Source organism: Pinus tabuliformis, chromosome 8 (genome assembly GCF_031772625.1).
Source record: "Pinus tabuliformis cultivar Carrire ecotype Pingquan chromosome 8, CPIR1, whole genome shotgun sequence".
Lineage (NCBI taxonomy): Eukaryota > Viridiplantae > Streptophyta > Pinopsida > Pinales > Pinaceae > Pinus > Pinus tabuliformis.
This window is the reverse complement of record NC_142294.1, coordinates 145,315,306-145,337,231: the sequence shown is the minus strand read 5'-3', so window position 1 is coordinate 145,337,231 and position 21,926 is coordinate 145,315,306.

The following is a 21,926-nucleotide window of genomic DNA, read 5'->3' as shown; positions in this document are numbered from 1 at the left end:
AAATAATTATTTTCTTCTATTTTAGCCACTTGATTGAGAGGATTAGTCTGTCCCTTTTACAAAGTGAGGCTTGTTATTTATAGCATTTTTAATGTTGTAATACCATGGGTAAATACAATGGGTAGATACCATAGGTGGATACCCTGGGTAAATACCATGGGTTAGTACCATGGGTGTGTGCCACATTCCATTTATATCACTTAGATTACCCATAACCATGATCTACATCTTCTCGGCTTACCCTTGACCATTTTCTAGGTTTTCTTGGCAGGCCCTTAACCATCGTCTAGGTTTTCTCACCTAACACTAAACCATGCTTTGAGTTTTCTTGTCTGACCCTCAACCATCCTATGGGTTTTCTTAACTGACCCTCAACCATAATCTTAATTCTCATACATCATACTCCCAAGAAACTACAACACTCCATAGTAATCCATGCCTCGATGTGCCCTATCTCTCACAACATCACATCACACCAAGTGGTTTTAGATTACCACAAACCCACACTTATAAAGTGGAATTAAGATTACCAAGAAATACAAAACAATACACATGTCTCATCGTGATTACACCATAACTGGCTTAGGAACATTCAATGGAAAATTCAACTCATGGAGATACTAGCTACATACATTCTCAACAAAAACTACATCAAGTCAAACATGACAATATAGACAGGCTATAATGTGTGATTCACATTACAATATTATCATAAGTATTTTGTTATTGTACACACACACTTTATTTTACCTTTTTTTGTGCACCACCTTATAAGCTTTGGTGTTTCTCCAACAATTATCCTCTACTATCTCTGTCACATGAATTCTCACATGCTCTCCAAAAATCTCTCTATAATATTCATCATATCTATGTTCTCCCTGCTACAAATTCATCATTCCTTCTATGTATTTATATTTTGGATCTCCATATTTTCCTATCATTTGGTACAATGGCGAGTTTTTAAAAATAAATTTCTTTGTCATATTGAGGCCATGAAGATTAATATGCTTTAATAAATAAAAAATTTCAAAGACATTAAAAATAAATTCCCACCATTTTCGCAACAGACAATGCTTTCACTGTAATCAAAATACCCATGTTGATCCACTTTGGCTTAAGCTACTCCGCCGCCAACTCTATCAACAATTGCTAGCAATGATTATGTACAACCCCTTCATGTTGGTGGCTGCTCTTTGAACAAGAAAATAATTATCTTATGATACTAACTATGAGACAAATCTTCCATGGTAGAGATGACTCCAACTACGAGCATCCTTTGGTAGCTTACTTTTCACAAATTTGGTTGATGGTCATCTCCTTCACATTGGTTAATGTAGGTAGCATGATATCTCTCTCTTCCATGTCATTATCATTCAAAACCTTCCCACAACAATACTAACATTACTTCTTCTTTGAATCTGCACATGGTTATTGGGAAAAATAATCTATAGAACTAATATTAGTCATTCAAATGCTATGATTTTCAAATGGACTCCTTCAATTTCTTGTTCTCCCAATTTTAATTGCAAGTATCAACATGCTCCTATTTCCAGTGGCTTAGAAATCTCGAACAATATTAAATACAAGTGTGGCCTAGTTTCCATATTCTTAATCTCCTCTCCATTGAGAATATTCCCATTCCTTGGTATTGTTAGGCACTTCCTTGCATGCAAAATAGTGATTCCTAATCAATGTGTTAGTTTAGCACAATTGTATTAATGTGAATCAGACCATCAAAATAATAATAGATTTTTGACTTCCCTGTTGTATTATAACAATAACAAAGCCATAAGATAATTTGGAGATTATCAAGATGAACTCCATAGGAAGCTAGAGGATCCTTAACCAACATTCCATGAGCATTTTTCCCTACCTAATTAATTAAGTAGGTAGGATGAAATATCCTGGCACCATAAGTCACATGATTGGCACCTTTTCCTTTGAAAAGGGTCTTCCTGATATGAGCAACAATTATCTCTCCTTCCCTAGAAATTTTGTCTATCTCCACATAAATTTTTTCATCTGCAACTTGGCTGACAGCAAAGCGAGAGCTCGCTGGCCTCGTGGGATTAGACATCACCATTGTCTTTGAAATGCATAAGTACATTTTTGAAATCAACATATCAATTTGCATGGACATCTCACAATACTGCTTCAAAGGGACTCAACATGTAGACATAAGCTCAATTTATTTCCAATTTGTTAAATCATTTCAACAATATGATGGACAAACATCTTACTCACAACAAATATCTTCTCTCCTCATGTTTCTAGGCCCTTGTGTGAGGGAGTAGGCCAAGACCAACTATTGGTACCAAATTAAAATTTCATAAGTACACTCTCATTCATTAAAAAATGTTACAAATAAATGCGTGAGTGCTATCTGGGATAGAGAAACTATTTTGATGGCACAATCAACATGGTTGAGAAAATATTTTAAAATAATATCTCATAATCACACTGATGTTAATCAAATAATGTTACAAATAAATACATGAGTGTTATCTCAAGGTATAGAAACTATCTTGATTGTACAATCAACTTGGTTGATCAAATTTCTCAACCAAACACCAATATAGTAAGTATTTATTTGAGAAAATATCTCTGAACCAACTACATCTAACAACCTCCTAAAGCCTAGGAACAAACTCTTTTACTTAGAAAACATCACACCTAAGAGAAGTAGGAATTATATTCTCTAACATTACATTCCCTTCATTTCAACATTGTAATTAATATTTACTTGTCATTTTATTATATTTATATTTTAGATTTTTTTATTAATTTTTAATATTTTATATTTAGTTTAAATTATCATTATTTATTAGTTTATATTTTTTGATAGTGAACCATGGATTTTAGATAATAAGGTTTTTGTACAAAGTGTATCATTATAGCTATTTGAAACAAATCCTCCATTATTAGTACCTATCTCCCTAGGGACTATATTATTCGCCTCATAGTCAAGTTGCATTGATTATGCATTATTTGGCTGTTTTTTTCTCAATTTTAACCGAAGTTTCGGGAGAATGCCTAATATTCCTATTTTTACATAAGTTCAAAAAGGATTTTCGAATTTTTAATAAATGTTATTTTTGATTTCCCATAGGCCAAGGAAGCTCTGATGGGACATAATTCCCCTGGTGGAGGGTGTTTTATTTTCATCTTTTCTATTGCCTAACAATTCATTTTAAAATTAAAAGTAATATTGTGAGTGGTTTATTACGTTGGTGAGTGCTTTGACACTGATGTTGTTGTGTTAGTGCTTTGCTCAATGATGTGAGAATTGATGTAGTTGCAGGTTATTTGCATAGGCCTCAACGGGGGTGCTGAACAAATGTTGAATTAATATTATTATGTTTCCTTATATGGAGGACGAAGTATGTGTGGTAGAACTAGGATCCATTTCATAGTGAGTGTTGTGACACTGATCAATGATCTAGTAATTGGTACGATTTTATTGTGTGGAAATTTTACTATGTGTAGGACGAAGTATGTGCACGAGAATTGGGGTCCTTTGCATAGACGAGGGTACTTTGACATTGATGGGGGTGCAGAGGGAGATAGTATCATTTTTGTAACAATTATTGCAATCATTGGATTATAAAATCTACTCTTATTATGTAATATTAAATAAAAAGTTTTTCAATCCGTGTGACATGTGGTTGCAGGACACTCTTATGTTAGTGCTTTCCTTAATTTTGTGATAATTGATGCGGTTACGTATTTTTTGCATAGGCCTCGAGGGGGTGTGGAGGAATTTCTAATTAATATTATTATGTTTCCTTTAGTGGAGGACAAAGTATGTGTGGTAGAACTAGGGTTCCTTTGAATAAACATGGTGCTAAATAAACTGTGTTTTCAATCTGTGTGAATAAGTGTTGTGTGGTAAAACAAAGTGATTCAATTCAATCTTTCCATCTTAAGGGGTTAGTACATGTTTTTCAATATCATGAGTAAATACCCTCACCTGGTATGAAAATTCCTTAGTGTTTGTTGAGTTATTGGGTCACCAAATGTGCAGAATGCTTTGTGCAAGGTTTATTAAAATAATAAATATGCAAGTCTCTTTTTTAATTATTATTTAGGAACACATTTCACAAGTACATAAGTAACTATGTGGAGGAAGTTGTGCAAAGGTGTTTGTGTGGAGCTTGCTATTTATAGGAAGCATATGTGGAGAACAAAATCATGTGTGTGGAGCTTTCACTTTGTCGAAATCTTTGTATAAAGTTTATTAAAATAATAAATATACAAATCTCTTTTTTAATTCTTATTTAGGAGCATATTTTTCAAGATGTGATCATTAATTAATATTAGTTTATAATGTCAATGACTAACTAAAGGGCATTATTGAGTGCGAAATTAGTTGTGTGGATGAAGTTGTGCAAATGTGGTTGCACTTGTGTGCAGGTTATGCCGAGAACAAAAACATGTGAAAAGTTTGTGTGGAATGATGGAAGTGTAGAGGGATCTTTTAATTGCAATGTGTTTTCAACTCTTTTAGAGTTAGTGCATATGAAATTTGATATTAGTAGATTGTGTGAAAGAGAAAGGCCTATTTTATTGTTAATAGATTCTACAGAGTGTGAAGGTTCATATAATGAAAGCTTGAGAGATTTTTGTGCACAATGGACTGTGTTGATTGGAGGAAGCGTGTGCAGAAAACAAATGATTATGCATAGAGCTCTCACTATGCTGAAATATCCATGCAAAATTTATTAAAATAATAAATATACAAATCACTTCGTTAATTCTTATTTATGAACATATTTCGCAATGAATTCTTCCTCTTCACAATATCTAGAACCCACATCAATTAATATCATATTCAAATGTCAATGTCTGACCGAAGGGCATTATTGAGTCTAAACGTAGTTGTGCAGATTAAGTTGTGTGGAGGTGGTTGTTGTTAGGTCCCTATAATACTAGTGTATCCCTCTTATTGTTATTGTTAGTGTAGCCTCCCTATTTTTATTTTTGTGCCCATGTATCCCCAATATTGTTATTTTTTTGCCCCATAGAAGCCCACTATTGTTATTGTTGTGCCCTTACATTATTTTTTTTAATTTTTTTCTGAATTGGTCTACTTCTATATTGATACAAAATATGATTACAGTGAGACGAAGGTCTCAAGAGTTCTAGCCCATGAAACGGCATACTAACAAAGGACATTTGACAAACTATCCCAAGGACTTACAAAAAGACTAGCTTTAGGACTTGGAATAACTGAATCCATAACGAAAGACTTAGTATCCGGACAGTGACCCAAATCTGACTCGTAAACCACCTTAGCCAAAACATTAACCAACAGACAGGGAATGTCGCCCACGCAGGGGAAACTGGCCCTAAAAAAGAGTTGAAGAAACCTAATACTGGGCGCTACAAACATAGGATGACCTTGTAACCTGAGAGGATTGAACAACCGCTTTCGACAATTGAACAAAATGAAAGACACGCAAACCTGTTCAGTCTTCATGCTGAGTTGGAGGCTGCTCTTCAATAATGCGGCAGCCAAAATGATCTGGTTCTTCAGGCTCCGTGGTTTGACCCTCTTGTCTTGTAAGTTCTGCTACTGCAAGAGCGCTCGGGCCAGCTAGAGTGGGCGAATCCTGAATATCACAGCCCCCAATATCCCATTGCTGCGCAGTCTCATTCGTTGAGGGAGCATTTCAGTTTTCCATCCATTGGTGCTGAGGAACTCCTGAGCCGACTGTCTCCGAACCCCCAGCTTGCTCATTCAACTCAATAGTGATCGAAACAATGAAGGAGGAATTACCAAGTCTACAGGGGAGGCGGAAGCAAGTCGTGTGCATTCTAGAGTGCTGAGAGCTCACCTCTAACATTAACTGCCTCCTTCCTCTGCCACGCCCGCTTCTGGTCATCGGATAGCAATAAAAACAGAAGTCCGAAGCCTCAGATGAAGGGTCTAAGGTTATTGAGGATGCCTGGCGGAGGACCCAGCCATGAGAGCTGCCTCTTCTGCAGCCCATTCTGGTGCGCTCTCTGGGCATGTTGAAATGAGCTAGGGAAGCAGAACAAACAGTCAAAGAGGGGAATGCACAGTGGCTACAGAGGAGAATTTGAAACGGGTGAATTGGAGCATGAAAGCCTGGAAGAGTGTTAGTTCCTCGCACCACAGCCAGACAGTGCCCTAAACTGTCTCTAGCACAAGAAGCTTCGACCTTGCTTTGCCAGCAAAAGCAGATGTGAAGAGCGAAAATGAGAACCATGCCAAGCATTGTTGTAGTCCGGTTATCAAATTGCCGCACCTGGGAGAGCTACATTAATGCAGTAATAAAGGTTTTTGTGTGAACTATTAATTGCTACGTCCTCTAGCTCCCTCCCGCCAAGCCATCCTCGTACTATATTCTAGATTGATCACCTGCATTCGGGAGAAAGAAATCCTTTTGCACCAAAGAAGTGCACTCTTTTTTGAGGTGTTCATCATTTGAATCGCATAGAGGACCTGAGAAGAAGAGGAGCGGCTGATTGACCCCCTAATTAGCCAATCTATCTGCTACCCTGTTAGCTGTGCGCCTAATATGCTTGAAAGTAATGTTGCTGGTTGTCCTGAGCCTTTCTTCAATCTGTTCCAGTCTGTTGAGAAGCCTCCAGCTTGAGGCAATCTTAGTTGTTGAGGTGCCTGCTTGAATCCTTGTGGCAGCTGCTATTAAAATTTGAGAATCCCCTTCTACCTCCAGAGGGAAAAAAATTTCCTGTTCTACTATGCATATGCCTTTCCATAGACCCTCCAGTTCTGTTGTGTTGTTAGTATCTTTGCCAATTGACCCATGATATATGTTCAATACTATACCTACTTCGTTTCTGAAGACACCGCCATAACCTGCCGGCCCGGGATTGCCTTTGGCAGCCCCATCGAAATTCAATTTGTAAGAGTGGGTAGCCGGAGGGGACCAGGTGTGGGGAGAAGCGATGCTGATTGGGGAATTATTCTTGTCTTGAGCTGAAAATGTGAGGTTCAAATTCCATTCTTTCAGGATTAGGCGTTCCTGAGGAGATTCTGGCAGGTCCAAGTCTTGCCAATGTTTTAGAGCAAGAGTTTCTTGCAGATTATGTTTGAGAAGTATCCATAGAGCATCTGGAGACTTGCTGAGTTTATTGAAAATTCTATTATTCCTCTGCTTCCATAGGATCCAGTAGATAAAGCCCGGGAGAAGGCTCCAGAGGGAATTTAAAAGAAGGCTTTGAAAAGGATGCCGGGGCCAGTTTCTGATGGTGTCCATGATGTTGCCCACCTATCTACCCGATTTTCTATTGCACTGCTCAGTTTTTTTCCCATAATTGTACTGCTAAAGGACATGAATCCAGTAGATGCGAGATGGTTTATGAGTTAAGATTACAGTTTGGGCATCTAGATGGACCAAAAAATCCTCGCTTTTGAATATTGTCCCATGTGAGGATGCACTGCTTGCTCAAAAGCCATAGAAAAGTGGAAACCTTAGGCCATATTCTTGGTTGCCATACCTGATCCCAAAGTTGGTCCTTTGCTGCCTGCATGGGTTGATAGAGAAGCTGATATGCTTCCTTGGTTATGAACATTCCTTTTGGTGTGTGTCCCCAACGCAGTTTGTCCTTTTGATCTGAGTGTTTGATTTTCCGGAATATTAGCTCTTGATCGATCTCTTCATGGGTCTCCCCTTGCCAGTCCGCTTGCCAGGTGCTTTCTGGTCTCCAGAGTTGAAAATCATCAGGGGATTGCTGCTGCCAGTACTGATGAACATGGATTTGGTTAGCTTGCTGCATGGAAGCTTGCCATTTAGGTTTATAGAAGAGAGAGGCTAATTTTGGGAGTTGTTGCCATGAATCCTCCCAAAATCTAGCAGTGGTACCCGAATGGATCTCCTAAAAACTGTGTGCCTAGATAAAAGCACTATGTTGCTTAGAAACATTCCAGATAAACGAGCCTGGAGTAGATGTACTGATTTTGATGAGTTCTTCCAACTGACTGCCTGGCGCATATTTAGCTTGCCATAGACATGCCCAAGGTGTATATGGTTTGGAAATCCAATTCCACCAGATACGGGCTCCCATTATGTTATTGTTGTGAAGGGGATCCCTCAAGCCTAGCCCACCAACTGATCTTGGTTGACAGACCTCATTCCATTTGACAAGAGCCCATTTCCTATTGAGACCTGAGGAACCCTAGAGGAAGTTTCTTTGGAGATTGCGTATATTCTTTAGGACCCATTTAGGAGCAGCTAAAATGGAAAAAAGATAGAGAGGCATAGCTTGGAGAATAGATTTGAGAAGGATGAGCATACTAGCAATATTTAGTGAGCGGAAGGTCCAGGAGGATAGCCTTAGTTCAAGTTTTTCGAGGAGGGTTCTCCAAGTGGCGTGCTTAATGGCTGTGTCCAACAATGGAACTCCCAGATAATTCGAAGGGAGAACTGCTATGGGAAAGCCCAGTATCCTGGCAATGTTCCTCTAAGTCACAGATGGGGTGTTAAAGAAGAAAAGCTGAGATTTTGTAGCATTGATGGAGGTTCCCGAGGCTTCAGAGAAGAGATTGAGTAGGGCCTTAAAGGTGGATGTTTCTTGAACAGATGGGTGGCCAAAGAGCATGGTGTCATAAACAAACTGTTGATGGGAAGTGAGGGGAAGAGCATGAAGAGAAATGCCTTTAAGGGTATGAGAGGAAATGGCAAATTTAAGAAGATGACTGAGACCTTCTGCCATGAGAACAAAGAGGAAAGGGGAAAGAGGATCACCCTGTTGAATGCCTCTGGAAGGACGAAAGGGTGTAGAGGGTGAGCCATTTAGCAGGATTGAGAAGCTGGGAGAAGAGATGAGACTCATAATCCAACGGGTCCAAGTAGCACTAAAGCCAAATGCCAATAACATTTGATGGATATAGTTCCAGCTGAGTTTATCAAAAGCTTTGGAAAGATCTAGCTTGAGAATCATACCTGGCTTTTTTAGAAGCTTGAGAGAGTTGATCACTTCGTTTGAGAGAATGATACCATCCATTATCTGGCACCCTTCTACATATCCGGTTTGTTTTGGCGAGATGAGGAGGGGGAGAAGTGGTTTGAGCCTGTTCGCCAAGACTTTGGAGATGAGTTTGTAAATAACATTACACAGTGCTATGGGCCTGTATTTGTCTGGCGTGTTGGGTTCATCTGTTTTGGGTATTAGTGCTATGAAGGTCGAATTTAGGGAAGGAAGGATCCAGTGCATGGATCTTGATTCCTCCACTATCTCCCATACCTCTGTTTTTATCAGCTCCCAAAATGCATGAAAGAAGTTGGCAGTGAAGCCATCGGGTCCCGACGCTTTACCATCTTTGAACTGGGCCATAGCTTCCTCCACTTCCTGCATGGTGATGGGCTAGAGCAGCATGTTATTGTGGTTCTCCGTGATGATTTTCGGAATGTGTCGCGTCAGTGATCGAATGGCTTGATCCCTGCATCCTGGTGGCTCTCGAAGAATATCCTGAAAGTATTTTTTGAATTCCTGTTCCACTTCTTCATGCACTTCTAGTCTGTCCCCTTGTAGATTATTAATGAAGGCAATATTATTATGCATTCTCCTTTGAAGAGTGGATCTGTGAAAAAAATTTGTATTTTTCTCCCCTTCCTTAAGCCATCTGATTCTAGACTTTTGTTGCCAGAGAATTTCTTCTTGCTTCCTTCGTGATTCGATCTCGGTAGAAAGGGTCTGTTCCTGTTGTTCATAATCTGCCGTTCTTCCCTCTAAAATGATACTCTGTTGTAGTGAGTTCATCTGCTGCTCCAGCTTTTTTCGGTGTTCGAAGATGTTGCCAAATTGGGTCTGATTCCATGATTTGAGAACCTGCTTGAGGTATTTTAATTTTTGTTGGAACTGGAACATCTTGGCTCCTTCGGGGGGAATGAAGGAGTTCCAAGCCTCCTTAACAACTGCTTTGAAGTTGGGATGAGAGAACCAAAAGGCTTCAAAGTGAAAGGGTATATTGCTCTTTATGCCTAGACGCGACCACTGTAGCATTATGGGCCAGTGATCCGAGCCCGCATGAGGCATAATGGAGGCGTGAAAGTCCCCTCCTAAGTGTATAGCATTGTCTGATATGAGGAAGCGGTCCAACCTGGAGGCTATATGCTGCGATCCCCTCCTTTTGTTAGTCCAGGTATACATACCATTTGAAGTCTGGAGATCCATTAACTGATTGTTGTGAATAAATTCTTTTAAGCCTATGCTGCCCCCTGTTTTTTCCTTTAAAGTTGTTATTATATTGAAGTCACTGCCGCCAAGCCATAGGGGAAACTATCTATTCGAATTGAGAGCTATGAGTGTGTCCAGTAGATTCAGTTTTTTTTGTGCATCTTGTGGAAAATATACATTAGAAAGATGGCCATGGATATTAGTCCCAATGAGATGAAATGTGGACTGAATGAAGAAGTGTGAGGCATGAAAGTCTTGAAGGGAAAGTAGCTGCGGGTTCCACAGGATTGCCAATCCCCCTGAGGCTCCAGAAGCATCCACTGAGACTAAGCGGCAACCTAACCAAACCTTATTTAGAATCCTTTCCAGTACAGTGCTGTTACTTTTGGTTTCTTGAAGAAAGACGATTGAAGGCCTTTCTTGCTGAATCAAATTTTTTAACATGTTGTGTTTTGAGGGGCTATTCAGTCCTCTCACATTCCATGAAATTAGCTTCATGGAGAACTATTGGGAAGGGCTTTGAAGAACTTTGTCAGCTTGGGGAATCTACCAGATTCCACCAGCATGTCTCTGATGATTATGGTCCTTTGCAGATCTATTTTGCACCCTCGTTTTTTCATCTCTTTCAGGATTTTCTTGCTATCCCAAGGACTGTCGGCCTGAATACCTAGACTTTTGTTGTGCTGTGCTTTGGTTAGAACTCCTTCCAACTTTTCAATCTCCTCGATGGGTATTTTATTAAAATCTTTCTGTCTACATGCTGTTTCCAATGTAAGAATTTCCAAACCTTCCAGATTCACACTTTTTGTTTCCTCATCCATATGTGTCGGAGTGTTTTGTTCTTCCTCTCTTGTCTTTTGATGGATGCTGAGAGCAAGAGATGCATCTAAATCCATAGCTGAGGCCTGCATGGCATTTTCGAGCTTTGTTTTTTCATAAGAGGTTGAGGCGGGGAAGCTGGTAAGAGTGGAGGCTAAGATTGGAGATGAGGGTTTTAGAGCCTGGGTGGGTGAGGAAGGAGAGGGATCTACGAGAGGGGTTTCAGGGTGATCCTCTGAGGTATTTTGAGAGGTTAGAATTGCAAATCTGTTCTAGGTATTAGGTTTATTGGAGCTGACTAGGGGTTTAGGGATTTTATTGGCATGCCGCCTGCGATTAGGAACCTTTGTAAATCCTCCCCTATCTTTGCTGGGCTCATTACTTGGGGCTGTGGACTACAGATTTAGAGGGCAATCCCTGAAAAGATGGCCATGTTCATGGCATTTTCTACAACGAAAAGGGATATGCTCATAGTCTATTATTTGGATCCATTCAAAATCGTCATGAAATAGACTTATCGAGTCGGAGAGTTCTTTGGTCAGATGCATGAGAACACAGATCCTGGCGTAGGAGGTATATCTTAGGGATTTGGTTTCCTCAGCAGCTTTTATGAATACCCCCAGGCTATCGCTTATATATTTTAAGGTCTCCTCGTTCCAGTATTCCAAAGGAAGAGAGTACATGCGTATCCATAATGGAGCCCAACTGAAGTCTTCTTTGTTTGGGTCAAACCTCTCTCTCCATTCTCAAAGGTACGGGCCTGAAGAGTTGAAAAAATACAGGCCTCCCTCGAAGATGCGAGATTTGTCCTCCAAATAGTTGAATGTGGCATGAAGAAGCCCTTGGGGCCAAGTTGCAGAGTGACTTGTCCTTTGGGCTTCCATTTGGATGCTATCCATCCATGCAAGGCCTTTTCAGTAGCCCAGAATCTGAGAAATTTGCCTATAAGCGCATGATCCTTCATGTATTGGATCTGGCTGTTGATTCTTTGACTGGGGAGATCTACTTTGATTCGTTCTACAGTCTTCGGGATGCAAGTTGCAAAAGACGCCTTTGGCTTTGATGTTGAGGCCTTTTGGTCTGTGCCTTTTTCATTGACAGCTACAGATCCTGCAGTGGAGTTCCCGGCGGCATCTATGACAGGTTCAGGGTCCTGATCGGTCCGTGGGGGTACTCCTGGATTGTTTAGAGAGTCTGCTCGGCCTGTTTTGTCAGAGGAGGTACTAGTGGGTGGAGGGTGGGATGAGCCCACCCCTCCCAAGGGCGAACCATGTTGAAGAACTCAGAAGGAGTGCTAAGACGGGGGCGCCGAACGCACCAAGGAGGCTATTAAGGGATTAACAATCGAACCCTAGTGCTAATAGCATGGATTTTCGCCAGAGCTCCCGTAACCAAACAACAAGTGTTGCTACCATCTTGTACATTACTAACCAACACCTGCCCTTACATTATTATTGTTATGTAGGCTTTGATTATATTGTGACCCCTTATACTCTTATATATACCAAGGAAGTCTTTTCATTTGTATGAATTTTTCATTTTTGAAATGTAAAGGAGGTTCCCCGCTCAAAGAGGATAATTTTTAAGTCATTGATCTATCTTTTCTTCTGTTTTGCGAGCTAGTTGCATAACATTTGGCATCAAAACTTTGTATTCTAGGGTTTCACTACTTCAAACAAGTCATCTTGGAATTTTCGCTACAATTTTTTTCTACGAAATTTAAAAAGATGAAATTTCAACCACATGGAGCCGAAATCTTGGTGAACTTCGTATAAAAATTTCAGATCTTTCTTCACTATAGTTTCTAAGATACGGTCTGAATAAGTTACGATTTTTGCATGATCCATAATTCAGTCTCAAATAGGTGACATTGGAAAAATCATCATCACTTTCTTTAAGAGCATCGGATTTGAATTTTGTAAACTGTGACTAAACATGGACGAACTATAGTCTTTTTTGTATCGTTTCAGGGCTGAAGGTTCAAAAACTAACACATGGCATTCCTTACAAGTTCTCTCTACTGAACCAGTCCATAATGAGGTCATATTCAGAAATTGGGCATAACTTATTATTAAAGTATCCAATTTTGGTCTCACATGTGGTGTTGGAAAGAATACTTAGAGGGCTACCACAAAACAAAATTTTAGACCTTGGAGAGCTGAAATTACAGATATGTAACATTTTCAATATCTAGCTCCAAAAATCAAGCAAAAAGGTGTGTATTGTTTTTAATTTGCAGCTCTCTTGTTTGAAAAATGAGTTTGAAGTTACGTAAAGGGTGTAGAGAACAATATATATCAGTATTGAATTCTAATAGGCCTCAAAACAAAAAAATTGGACAAATCCACAAATTAACCAAAAAGATCTAATATGACACATGAAGAAGAGGAAGAAATGCAACATGATATATCAAAATTACGATACCAAGAGTAACCAAGAATGAATTGGAAGCAATGATGAATGTTAATATCGATGGTTTCAAAGGGAAAATGGATGGCTTAGAATAAAAAATAAAAAGAGAAAAGAAAGGTTTGAAGGATGGTTTAAAAGTAGAAATGAAAGGTTTGAAGGAAGGTTTGACAAAGTTACTACAAGAAATGCTTCTTAGTGGTGACAAAAGGTACTCCATGAAACTCATGATGAAAGCAAAATGAATGTTAATCAGGATTTTATAGACTCTATCTTTGGATTGAAGACTAACCACACTCCAAAGAACGATATGAGGAAGTTTGATGGCAAGGATCTGGTAACATGGATACTACGAATGGAGAAATTATTTGATCTACATGATGTGTCGAACACACAAAAGGTACGCATTGCATCTTTCTATTTAGAACAAAATCAATTTGTGTGGTATTAATGGCTTTGTTCTCATAAATCAATTGTCACTTAGACAATTTTTGTGGAAGAATTAGTGGCACAATATGAGGATACAAAGAGAAATACCTTCTTTAGCCAATTGATAAAATCTCAAACAAAAGGGTTAAATGGTAGAGCATATTAAGGAACTCCAAACATTGAATATCAAGGTAAATTATATTTCAAAGGATCATAGGATTTATGTTCTCATAGGGACATTAAAGGATAACATCCAACATGAGTTTTTCCTTTGGGAACCTGATTCATTAGAAAAGGCATTCAAGGTAGCAAGAAAATTTGAAAGAAAAACTATGGCGAAAAGGAAGTATACCACTCACAACTATAAAGATGGAAGTGTTGCTACTAATAGCCTCCGCAACCTATAAGGTTTACACCACAGAAATTGGAGGAAAAAAGAGAAAAGGTTTTTTGTTACAGTTGTGATAGAAAATACACTAAAGGTCATAAGTGTGTTGAGAAGAACCTATCTTACATAGATTGTGAAGAGGAGGACAAAAAGGAATAACATGCATCAAAAGAGGAGGATATCCACTAGGAACCAACCCCATAAAAATAATAAATGAATTTGACGATATATTGTAATGTATTAGAGATAATTACCACTCCTCAAGCTCTCAAGATAGAAGGATATATCAAGAAAAAAAAGGTAATAGTGTTGATTGATTTGGGTAGTACCCATAATTTTATTCATTGTAATATAGCCAAGGAATTGAATTGATTTCTATATCCAGCTCAAGAGTGTCAAGTGATGGTTGCAAATGGAGGAACTATAAATTTCTGTAGAAGTGCCATAATATCAAGCTAACCATGGTAGAATATGCATTGAATAGTCCAATTCTTTCCATTCCAATGGGTGGTTTTGATGTTGTACTAGGAGTCCAATGATTACAATATTTGGGGATGATAACTTTTAATTTTCGAGAACTTTTCTTGATTTTTTTCTAGGAAGGAAATGAAATTGAATTAAGGGGTATCAAAGGGAAACTAGGGAAGTTAATCAGCTTTAATGGCATGAAAAATATTTTGAAGAAAGAACAATAGAGCGTAATTGCACAATTATGCTCACTAGAGGTTCAAACATTGAAATCATATATCTCTCTAGATCTCCAAAAAGTCTTGGACAATCATTCCAAGGTGTTTGAGACTCCAAAATTCCTCCCACCAATTTTTGATTATGATCATGTTATTCACTTGATTCCAAGAAGTGTTCCTCCAAATATCAGGCCTTATAGATATCCCTATGCCCAAAAGAGTGAAATTGAATGTATGGTTGCAAAAATGCTAGAGGCCAGCATAATTCAACCTAGTCAAAGTTCCTTCTCTACTCTAGTATTATCGGTGCATAAGAAGAATGGACCATGGCTTGTGTGTCTGATTTATAGGGAGCTCAACAAGTTCACTATTAAAGATAAATTTCTCATTCTTGCTATTCATGAATTGTTGGATTAATTACATGGAGCAATTTACTTCAACAAGATGGATCTTCATTCAAGATATCATCAAATTAGAATGAATACTGAAGACATTTTGAAAACAATATTAAAAACTCATGAAGGTCATTATGAATTTTTTTTAATGCCTATTAGCCTTACTAATGAACCTTCCACATTTCAAGCTTTGATGAATTCTATTTTCAAGCCCTTCCTTAGAAAATTTGTGTTAATATTTTTTGATGATATACTAATCTACAACAAGTCTTCAAAGGATTATGTTCAACATATTAATAGGGTGCTCAAACTGTTGGAGGACAAACAATTATATGAAAATCCCTTCAAATTTTTTTTTGGAGTATAGGAGGTGGGATATTTGGTTCATATTATATCTCATGTGGGTGTTAAGGTGGACCCTAAAAAAATTAAAGCCATTAAGGAATGGAAAATCCCCAGAAACATAAATCATCTTTGAGGATTTATTGGATTAATAGGGTATTATCATAAGTTCGTTAAGAATTTTAGGATAATAGTAGCACCTCTAACAACATTACTCAAGAAAGATGCATTTTATTGGACTCCAGAAGCAAATAAGGCCTTTGAACATATTAAAGAGGAAATGTGTCAAGCATCGGTCTTAGCTACACTATACTTCATAAAATCCATTATCGTGGAATGTGATGCATCAGGAAATGGAATTGGTGTTGTTTTAATCCAAGTAGGAACACTCATTTCTTTCGAAAGTCATCCAATCAAGGGAAAGTATTTACACAAACCTATTTATGAGAAGGAAATGTTGGCAATACTACATGCACTAAAGCAATGGTGACCTTACCTAATGGGAAGACACTTCAAGATGATAGTCCTAAATAATTTTTGGAACAAATATTATCTTAAGAATAGAAGAAAAAATAGGTCACAAAGCTATTTGGTTATGAATTTGAAACCATCTACAAAAAAGTGAAGAAAAATGTTGTTGAAGATGCACTCTCAAGAAATGAGGAGGATGCGGAAACATTACTCTGTGTCATTTCTATTATCCAACCTCATTCGATAACTGAGGCAAGGGATTAATGGAATAATGATGAAGAGGTGTGGATACTAATTTGAGAGCTACAACAAGATCGTAGTACATCAGATACATTTATCTAGAAAAATGATTCATTATGGTACAAACATTGTTTATATCTATGTAATAATTCCCAACTCAAACAAAATATTATTTTTGAATTGCACACCTCCCCCTTAGGAGGGCACTCATGATTTTTAAAAAGTTACCGCAGATTCAAGAAGGAATTTTTTGGGGATGGCCTTAAATCTGATATTCAAAAGTTTGTGGTAGAATGTTTGGTTTGACAACAAAATAAAGTTGAGATAGATAAGACCCCAGGTCTATTACAACCTTTATCCATTCGAAGTCATCATTGGGAGGAGGTCTCAATGGATTTTATCATAGGTTTACTGAAGTATGAAGGAAAGAGTGTCATCATGGTGGTAGTTGATAGACTTACCAAGGATGCACACTTTTTTGTATTATCTCATCCTTTTAAAGTCAGTATTGTTGCTACTGCATTTATGGAAACAATTCAAAAGCTACATGGAAATCCAAAGATTATTGTAAGGTGATAGAGATCCCATTTTCATTGGAAGTTTTTGGAAATAATGATTTTCTTGCCTTGGTACCCAATTAGCTCATAGCTTATCTTATCATTTTCAATATGACGGGAAAACTACAATAGTGAATTTCTTTTTGGAAGGATATCTTCATTGCTTTGTATGTCATAAACAAACATAATGGGTTAAGTGGTTACCTCTGGTTGAATGGTGTTATAACACTTCCTTCCATATTGCAGTAAAAATGACGCAATTTATGGCACTTTATGGCTATCATCCATCGTCCATCACATCATCTTTAAGAGAAAATTCTAAGGTTCAAGTAGTGGAAGATCACATCAATTATCAACAACAAGTTCTCCAACTCTTAAAGGATAACCTCACTCTGGTGCAGATTCAAATGAAACAGCAGGAAAATCAACATCGTAGTGAAAGAATTTTTGATGTAGGTGACTAGGTATTTTTATAGCTACAACCATACAAACAAATGTACTTAAAGAAAAATAAGAAGGATAATAAATTATCACCCAAGTACTATGGTTCGTAGAAGGAGTTGAAAAATATTGGTACTATGGCATATAAATTGGAGATATCTTGTCTTTGATACTGAAGAAGTCACAGAAACAAGAACCTGACATCTATGGAATCGATCAATTTTAGAGTATCTCATTAAGTCGAAGAACTTACCCGTTGAAGATCCACATGGGAGGATGTGAATTTTATACAAAAGAATCCAGAGCTACTCAAGCATTGAGGACAACACGTTTTTGAAGGAGGGGGGCATGTTAGGTCCCTATAATACTAGTGTACAGTCCCCCCTATTTCTATTGTGAGTGTATCCCCTTTATTGTTATTGTCGTGCCCATGTAGCCCCCATATTGTTATTGTTGTGCCCCATAAAAGTCCATTGTTGTTATTCTTGTTCCCTTACATTATTATTGTTATGTAGGCTCTTATTATAGTATGACCCCTTAGAATCCTATATATACCAAGGAGGTCTTTGTTAGGCCCCTATACTACTAGTGTAACCCCTTATTGTTATTAGTACAACCCACTTATTATATGGATGTACCCATGTAGTACCCATATTGTTAGTATTGTGCCCCATAGAAGCCCACTATTTTTATTATTGTGCCCTTACATTATTATTGTTATGTCGGCTCTGATTATGTTATGACCCCTTAGACTCCTATATATAGAAAGGAGGTCTTTTCATTTGTATCATCCAAGAATTGTTCATTTGTGTAATGTAAAGGAGGTTTCCCCCTCGAAGAGGCTTATTTCTAAGGCATTCATCTATCTTTTCTATCCTTTTATGAGCTGGTTTCATAACATTTGGTATCAGAGCTTTGGATTCTAGGGTTTCGCTACTCCAAACAGGTCATCGTGGAATTTTCGCTATAAATTTTTTTCTGCGACGTTTCAGAAGCTACAAAAAAAACCCATTTGAGAAGACATTGCGCTGAATCTCGAATCCAAATTTTAGAGCTTTTTGCGCTATATTTGCGGAGATATGATCTACGGAAGTTGGTCTTTTTGCAGACTCCTAAATTACATTCCAAACAGGTGACCTGGGGAAAATCGTCATAACTTTCTTTCTGAGCATTGGATTGAAATTTTGTAAGAAGGTACAGAAAGAGAACAGATTGTAGTTTCTTGTATATATTTTTTGAAGCAAAAGTTCGAAACATTGACACGTGGCACTTCATAAAAGTTTGCTCTTCTGGAAAGGTCTATAATCAGGTCATCTTGGGAGATTGTGCATAACTCTTTCTTAGAGAATCCAATTTCGATCAGACTAGTGGCATTGGAAAGAGGACGCAATTTTAGAACTTAAAGATCTAAAACTACAGAGTTATAGTCATTTCAAGATCAAGCTCCTAAAATCAAGAAAAAGCAAGATGAGGAAGTTTGATGGCAAGGATCCGGTAAATTGGATACTTCAGATGGAGAAATATTTTGATCTACATGGTGTACCAATATTACAAAAGGTATGTATTGCATCTTCATATTTAGAAACGAATCAATTTTTATGGTATGAAGGGCTTTGTTCTTGTAAACAACTTGTTGCATGGTCAATTTTCACAAAGGAAATGATAGCACATTATGAGGATACAAAGAGCAACACCTTATTTAGAGCAACACCACAACAATTGGAAAGAGTAAAAGTGCTTTGTGACATAGTGGAAAGCAAAATTATGGAAACCAGGAAGCATACCCCTCATAACTATAGAGATGGAAGTGTTGTTTCTCCCAGCCTTCTACAACCTACAAGGGTTACACCACAACAATTGGAAGAAAAAAGAGAAAAAATGCTTTGTTACAATTGTGATAGCAAATGCACTAAAGGTCATAAGTGTGTTGAGAAGAAATTATTTTACATAGAATATGAAGAGGAGGAAGAAAATGATAAAGAAACATCAAAAGAAGAGGATATACGGTAGGACTCCACCCCAGAGAAAGAAGAAATGAATCAGACCATATCTTGTAAAGCATTGGCAAGAATTACCACTCCTCAAACTCTCAAGATAGAAGGACATATCAAGAAGAAAAAGGTGCAAGAACTGAAAGATCACATCGAGAAAGAAGAAATGAATCCAACCATATCTTGTAATTCATTGGTCGAAATTACCATTCCTCAAACTATCAAGATAGAAGGGCATATCAAGAAGAAACATGTTCAAGAAGTGAAAGATCACATCGAGCATCAAGAAATGAATCCAACAATATCTTGTAAATGATTGGAAGAAATTACCAATCCTCAAACTCTAGAGATAGAAGGACATATCAAGACGAAAAAGGTTCAAGTAGAGAAAGATCACATTGAGCATCAACAACAGGTTCTCAAACTTTTAAAGGATAACTCCACTTCAGTGCAAAATCAAACGAAACAACAGGTAGATCAACATCATAGTGAAAAATGTTTTGATGTAGGTGATTGGGTATTTTTACTGCTACATCTCAAGCAAGCTATTTATGAGAAGGAAATGTTGGCAATACTACATGCACTTAAAAAATGGCGACCTTACCGAATGGGAAGACTCTTCAAGGATGAGGATGTGGAAGCATTGTTTTGTGCTATTTCTATTATCCAACCAAATTGGATAAACGAAGCAAGGGATGAATGGAAGAAGGACGAAGAAGTATGGCCACTTATTCAAAAGTTGCAAAAGATCCCAATTCGAACAATATTGCCAGAAATTGAAGAGGAAGGAAAAATCATATTGGAACCTGGAGCAATCATAGAAACAAGAACCCGACAACTATGAAATCAATCAATTTCAGAGTATCTCATCAAATGGAAGAACTTACCCGCTGAAGATTCCACATGGGAGGACAAGAATTTTATACAGAAGCATCAAGAACTACTCAAGCATTGAGGACAATGCTTTTTGAAGGAGAGGGGCATGTTAGGCCCCTATACTACTAGTGTAACCCCTTATTGTTATTAGTACAACCCACTTATTATATGGATGTACCCATGTAGTGCGCATATTGTTAGTATTGTGCCCCATAGAAGCCCACTATGTTTATTATTGTGCCCTTACATTATTATTGTTATGTCGGCTCTGATTATGTTATGACCCCTTAGACTCCTATATATAAAAAGGAGGTCTTTTCATTTGTATCATCCAAGAATTATTCATTTGTGTAATGTAAAGGAGGTTGCCCCCTCGAAGAGGCTTATTTCTAAGGCATTCATCTATCTTTTCTATATTTTTGTGAGTTGGTTTCATAACAGTCTTGTCATTTGTATCATCCCAGAATTGTTCATTTGTGTAATGTAAATGAGGTTTCCCCCTTGAAGAGGATAATTTTTAAGTCATTGATCTATCTTTTCTTTTATTTTGTGAGCTGGTTGCATAACAATTGTGCAAGTATGGTGGTTATGTGGAGAACAAATGCATATGCGAAAAGAGGGAAATGCAGAGGGATATTTTAATTACGATTCATATTCAGCTCTTTTTTATTTAGTAGACATGAAATTTGATATTAGTAGATTGTGCGCAAGAGCAATGCTTATTTTATTAATAATAGATTATGCGAAGTGTAGAGTTTCGCACAATGAAAGCTTTAGAGTACATATGAATTTGTGTTATTTTGAAAGTATATATTAATATTAACATTTTAATTATTTGAAAATCATGTTTTTATATTTGATATCTTGAGATCTTCACTCGCACTCCGGTACAAGAACAATGGTTGTTTTATTATTAATATATCGTGCAAAGTGCATAGGTTCGTAAAATGAAATATTGAGAAATTTTTACGCCTAATGGATTTTATCTATAGTCCCGCACATATGAATTTGTGTTCTGTTGAAAGTATATGAAAATCATGTTTCTATATTTGATGTTCTAATGCTTTTGTGGTTTTCTAAATACGTGGGCAAGTGTGTAATCAATGAGTTGAATGATGAGAGGACCGATATATAACCTCAGGGTTGTTTTCTATTAATCAGAGGAAAGGCATCGGGACGATTAAAAATATGCATGGAAACTTTATATTTGTAGCATGTTTCAGATGCAAAACAATAGCAGGTGGTGATTTCTAAGGAAATGAGTCTACAACATTTGAAATAGCTAGTATAGTGAGGGATAAATGCTATTTGCAATGATAGAAAAATAACTCACTTCGTTGTGATTGTTAGATTTTTGAATTAGTAATAATAATAATAATGATAATAATAATAAATTCTAATGACGAGACAAACATTGGAATGATAGAGAGATTTGCATGTCAGCGTTATCTCCAATATAAAGATTTTGTGACATATATGTGATGATTTATAGGGAAACAAGTTGACAAGAATTTTGAAATTGTCGATGGAGGAGGGAAAGAAGCTATTTTCTAATATCGATCAGAGCCTTTTCTAATTCTTTACATATTTCAACTAGTGGATCATGTAGCATTTTCTCTTTGCAAATTGCATTTTAGAGCTTGGAGTATTGTTCAAGCTTCAGTTGCCTTACCTAAAATTTTATCTTCGAAGGTGATATTACATCTTCAATGGTG